The following is a 4,317-nucleotide window of genomic DNA, read 5'->3' on the forward strand; positions in this document are numbered from 1 at the left end:
GATAAGGTGGCACCCATGAGAATACCGTGCGAGAGGCCGTAAAATGATATGATGTGTTACATGCTAGATCGGTGTGACTTAGGATCGGGGTCCTAACACAAAGCATCTTTATCTCCCTAGGGCTTTTAACAAACAAAGCATCTGGCTCCAAATCTTATCTCCTTGCGCTTTTAACAAAGCATTGGATGCAATGGGAAAGCGATAGCACAGCAAGACATCAATTATGCAAGGTGGAGGGGTCGCTCGTACATTGACTGCTGCACCACCACCATCCATCTGTAGCTCGATCCCTTCTTATCAATCAACCCATCATCTCCCCCGTTTCTCCAGCTCTAGCATGAGCACCAAGAACTCCTCCACCACAGCAAGAAAACACACCCCTCCTCATCCAAGCCATGGATGTCGCAGCGGGGGCCATGACCCCCTTGATCAAGAAGCTCGGCAGCCTACTCGTGGATGAGTACAACCTGGAGAAACGCGTGAGGAAAGGCATCGAGTCTCTGATCACAGAGTTGGAGATGATGCACGCCGTTCTACGCAAGATTGGCGCCAAGCCGCCGGAGCAGTTCGACGAGCAGGTCCTCATCTGGGCGGGCAAAGTGAGGGAGCTCTCCTACCACATGGAGGACGCCGTCGACGCTTTCATCGTGCACGGGGAGGGGGGGGGGGCATGACCGTGGCTCCACCAACATGAAGAACAGAGTCAAGAAGTTCCTCAAAAGGGCCACCAAACTGTTTACCAAGGGTAAGGCTCTTCATCAGATTTCTGACGCCATTGAAGAAGCTCAGCGGCTCTCCAAGGAGTTGGGCGAGCTGCGCCAAAAGTATATGAGGGACGCGGATGCCAACGGTAATGGTGATGCCATTGACCCTCGCCTGAAGGCGGTGTACAAAGATGTCACAGAGCTCGTTGGGATAGAGCACCTAAGGGATGAGTTGATCCAGAAGTTGTGTGGTTGCAATGAGAGTTCCACGGACCGCTTAAGGACCATGTCTATTGTTGGATTTGGCGGACTAGGCAAGACAACTCTGGCCAAAGCAATGTATGACAAGATCAAAATGCAGTTTGATAGTGTAGCTTTTGTTTCTGTGTCTTGAAATCCTGACATGACCAAGATATTCAAGAAGGTCTTATATGAACTTGACAAGAGCAAATATTCAACCATCAACGAAGCTGCTAGGGACGATGGACAACTCCTTGACGAATTGAGAATGTTTCTTCAGGACAAGAGGTACATACGTAGAAGCAAATGATTATCATTATTCTTTCCAGGAGAGCATGTAATGCTAGTTAGTGAATATCGATTGTGTCCGAAGTAAGTTTTATTAAATGGAGCCTGTTATTAGGCCTTATTTTTCTGTTCTATATGCATCGTTCAATTATACACAATATATGTTTCTGACCGATTAATATTTTCTATAAAAAAATTTTGAGCCGGCAATATCACTTATTAATCATTTGTTGCTTACTTTTTGACAAAACATATATAGACCTGGTTATATTGGTTGATTTTCAAACTAATGCTCTAAAACAAATACAGGTACCTCATTGTAATTGATGATATGTGGGATGAAGAAACATGGGAACTTATCAAGTGTGCTTTCGCCGACAACTGTCTTGGTAGTCGAGTAATGATTACAACCCGCATAGGCAGTATCTCTAATGCATGTTGCTCTTCTGCTGATGATATAATATATCAGATGAAACCTCTTACTGATGATGACTCCAAAAGACTCTTCTACAAAAGAATATTTCCTCAAGGAAGTAAGTGTCCAGCTGAATTGGAGCCAGTATCTAGAGAGATCTTAAAGAAATGTGGTGGAGTACCACTAGCCATCATTACAATTGCTAGTATGTTAGCAAGTTATGGTCCAGATCAACAGATAAAGCCAAAGTATCACTGGGACAACATACTTGGCTCTATTGGTCGTGGACTTGCAGAAGGTGGTAGTGCGAAGGAGATGCAGAGAATATTGTCCATTAGTTATTACGATTTACCTTCTCATTTGAAGACTTGTTTATTATATCTCAGTGTATTTCCAGAGGATTTTGAGATAAGGAGAGACCGGTTGATATGGATGTGGATAGCCGAAGGGTTTGTGCAAGGTGGAAAACAAGAAACTAGACTATTTGAGCTCGGAGAGAGTTACTTCAATGAGCTCGCAAATAGAAACTTGATTCAACCAATAAATTTTGATGCAGAAGGTAGGGCGGGAGCTTGTCGCGTGCATGATATGGTGCTTGATCTCTTATGTTCCATGTCCATTGAACAAAACTTTGTTACTATATTAGATGGTACTCAGCAAAGCAAACCTATTTCACACAGCAAGAGTCGCAGATTATCTTTTCAAAATAGCATGTCAGAGCTCACTACCCATCGGGTCGATGCCACAAGTGAGGTCACTTGTTCTCTTTAAAACTGATATCAATCTTATCCAGACTTTTTCACGCTTTCAAGTTTTACGTGTATTGGATTTAGAAGGTTGTAATCTTGGGAAAATTCGCCATCATATTGATATCAGGTATATTGAGAATTTATTACACCTAAGGTATCTGGGGCTAAGAGGAACTTCTGTTGGTGAGCTCCCTGTGGAAATGGGAAAGCTACAATTTGTGGAGACACTCGACTTAGTAGGAAGTGGATTAGAACCGGGATCAAGTATAGTGGTTCCATCAAGTGTTGCCCTTCTAAGACATTTGATGTGCCTACATGCATCCGATGCGGTGTTACCCATTGGGATTGAGAACCTGGTTTCCTTAGAAGAGCTGACTGGAGTATTGGTGGATGGTTCTTCTAGGACTGAAAAAGAGCTAGGGCAACTAATCGAGTTGAGAGTGCTCGACCTTATTTGGAATGGGAACAATGAGAATGTGTGTAATTCTTTGGTTGTGTCCCTAGGAAAACTGTGGAAAATGCAAAGTCTAAGTATTTACTGTTACAACAGTGTAACGGTTGATGTCAGCTGGGATGGTTGGATGCCGACTCCACAGCTTCACACCCTTGTGTTTCGTGGATGCACCAGGACATTGCCTAGGTGGGTTAATCCATCATCGTTTCCCTCCTCTCCTCCATGGATATTAAAGTGGACATAGTGCGGCCGGAAGTTGACATTTATATCCTGGGGAAGCTTCCCGCTCTTTGTTTTCTCGAGCTAGAAACCAGCAAAGCTCAACACACTCGTGTCGAAACGTTTGTCGTTGGCGCTAGCGCATTCCCATGTTTGCTAGAGTGCTACTTCCTGGGTTTTCTCACAGGGCCAGCTATGCTTCCACGAGGAGCTATGCCAAGGCTTGAAATCCTGCAGTTCTCAGCCCAAGCGTCGGATATTGCTGGCTGTGACCTGGATGTCAGCATGAGGCACCTCCCTTCCCTCCAGCAAGTATGGGTTAGCCTTTGGCTTGAGAAAGGCAGCTCTTCATATAAGTGTATGGAGAAAGCGAATGTTGTGCTGAGGCATGCAGCCTACTCCCATCCCAACCGTCCCACCCTTGTTATCCGTGATGATCGTGAGTCCTTTCTCTCAGGTTTCTTCTGTAGATTTTGGCTTAATTCTATTTTCCAAACAATATACATGCTCACTCCTTTATCTTTTTTCTCAGCTTATTATCCCAAATAACGATGACGATATCATGTTGGTCAATCTCCGGTTGCTGCTTAGCTTCTTTGGTAAGTGGGGGTGAGAGTTATTCCTTCCCTTCTTGACGTCCTGAAGCTGTTCTGGAGGTTTGCTGTGTGTTGAAGACCTCTTTTATCTTGTCAGTGTTTCAGATCGGGGTAGCGTCCATGTGACTGAATGGACTGAATTCTGAATTCGACATCCTCCCCAAGGCTGTACGTAAACTTGCCCCGATAGTGCAAGGCGCAAGAACGAGGCACAAGGCGCCTCCACGATGCCGGCGTGTCCTTCTCCCCGGGCAAGCTGGCTTACTTGCCTCCGCCCCTCCCCTCGGTTCCGCCCACCATGGCTGTCTCCTGCTTTCTCGTGGTGCTTGAATCCATTTACGCTCATTTCTTTGAAACGATCAATGGTACGCTCTAGTTAGATGTTGGACTATGTCATTTTGTAAGAATTGTGCACTCCATGTGGGAACAGTGCTGTTATTTAAATCTGAAGAAATAATAATGTTGTTGATTCTTGCCTGTATGAATCTGGAACCGGAAAAATATTATTTCTTACTATGATCTTGTTTCAGTTTTTCCTAATTTATTTAGGTACGTGTTCTTATCATCTTAGTTTGGTCTTGAGTGTTTAAGGATGGCATTCTGTAAATCTCTTCAGTTCATGCTTTTGCACTTGCACATATATTGCTCTGCT

General features: G+C 44.5%; 1 pseudogene; it reads left to right on the plus strand.

Moving 5' to 3' along the window:
* Positions 1–224: 224 nt before the first annotated feature.
* Positions 225–4,178, plus strand: LOC125541315 (annotated as a pseudogene).
* Positions 4,179–4,317: the final 139 nt, after the last annotated feature.

Source organism: Triticum urartu, chromosome 1, assembly GCF_003073215.2.
Source record: "Triticum urartu cultivar G1812 chromosome 1, Tu2.1, whole genome shotgun sequence".
NCBI lineage: Eukaryota > Viridiplantae > Streptophyta > Magnoliopsida > Poales > Poaceae > Triticum > Triticum urartu.